Below are 1,916 nucleotides of genomic sequence, written 5' to 3'. Positions count from 1 at the left end.
ACCAGCCTCCCCTCTAGTATTCGTTTCCTACTCCTACTGTAAAAATGACCCCAAATATTATTATCTTGCAGCTCTCCAGCCTCCCCTCTAGTATTCTTTTCCTACTCCTGCTGTAAAAATGACCCCAAATATTATTATCTTGCAGCTCTGCAGGTCAGAAATGGGCCTCCCTGGGCTAAAGTCAAAGTGTGAGCAGGGCTCTGTTCCTTCTGGAAGCTCTAGGGAAGAATCAATTTCCTTGCCTTTTCCAACTTCTAGAGGCTACCCGCATTCCTTGATTCATGGCCTCTTTCATTTTCAAAGCCAGCAATGGCTGGTCGAGTCTTTCTGATATCATCTCACTCTGCCACTGACTCTCCTGCCTCACCCTTTACTTTTCCTTTTCTTTTTTTTTTTTTTTTTGAGACTGCGTTTTGCTTCATGGTTCACTGCAGCCTCAACCTTTCTGGCTCAAGTGATCCTCCCACCTCAGCCATTCTCCCACCTCATCCTCCCAATTATAGTCCGGAGTAGCTGGGACTATAGGCATGTGCCACCATGCCTGGCTAATTAATTATTTTTTTTTTTAAGAGATGGAGTCACACTATTTTGCCCAGGCTGGTCTGGAACTCCTGGGCTCAAGCGATCCTCCCACCTGGCCTTCTCTAAGTGCTGGGATTACAGGCATGAGCCACCATGCCCAGCCCGCATGGACTCTTGTGATTACATTGGTCCCATCCAGATAATCCAGAGTCATCTCCCTATGTTGAGGTCAACTGATGAGCAACCTCAGTTTCACCTGCTCCCTTAATACCCCCTTGCCCTGTCACCCAGCATATTTACAGGTTCTGGGGATTAGGAAATGGACGTCTTTGGAGGGTGGTTATTCTGCCTGTCACACCTCTTTAATTTTCTTATTGTTTGAATAAAGCCTGCAGTCATGGTGTGTGCAGTGGGAAGACAGAAGGGGGAAGGGAAGGGGCTCACCATGTGTAGGGAGGACCTTTGTCAGTAGATCACACTTGAATGTAGGGTCATTGTCTGAAGCATTAGACTCAGCTTCAAGAGTCGATCTGTTTCCTGCTTTGCCAACCCAGACATGGCTATCCCTTAAAGAGGACTGAATGTGTATGAATCAATGACTGGGATTTGTTTTCCCACTGAGGGTGGAGCCCGTACCCCTGCCAGGGTAGACAGTGGGATGGTGCTCATGTCCCAGTGATGTGTGGGAGTGAAGGCGCCCTTCCCTCCACTAGCCTCCCAAAGTAAATGGAGGCCAAACCTCTGCCTGATTTATCTCTTCTCCTTGATCCTCCGTTGCCTATCCTTGGGTTTGAAACTCAGAAGGGAGAAAGAAGAGCCTGAGCTTTCAGCCCAGCTCCACTGCTCACAAGCTGTAGGACCTTCAGCATGTCGCCTCCTTGCAGCCACCCTGCTCTTCTGTAAATTGGGCATGATGAGAACACCTGCATTGCAGGCCTGTTGGGTGGATTAGACAAGGAAGGCATTTGCAAAGCACTTTGAACTTTGCATACAGTAGGTGCTCAATAAATGCATGCTCTTGTGCCCTTGCCCTATTCTGGCCATGACTTGACTTTGCATTACTCCAGACCAGTCTCAGCTCTGCTATTACAGACAGAATGCCATTTTGGACTTGTCTTCAAGCTCATTAAAGAGTGTGCAGGCCAGTTGCGGTGGCTCACGCCTGTAATCCCAGCACTTTGGGAGGCCGAGGCGGGTGGATCATGAGGTCAGGAGTTCGAGACCAGCCTGGCCAACATGGTGAAACCCCATCTCTACTAAAAATATAAAAATTAGCTGGGTATGATGGCAGGCGCCTGTAATCCCAGCTACACGGGAGGCTGAGGCAGGAGAATGGTTTGAACCCTGGGAGGTGGCGGTTGCAGTGAGCCGAGATCATGCCACCGCACTCCAGT

The sequence above is a fragment of the Pongo pygmaeus genome, chromosome 10 (assembly GCF_028885625.2).
Source record: "Pongo pygmaeus isolate AG05252 chromosome 10, NHGRI_mPonPyg2-v2.0_pri, whole genome shotgun sequence".
NCBI classification, from domain to species: domain Eukaryota; kingdom Metazoa; phylum Chordata; class Mammalia; order Primates; family Hominidae; genus Pongo; species Pongo pygmaeus.
Note: the sequence above shows the minus strand (reverse complement) of the source record.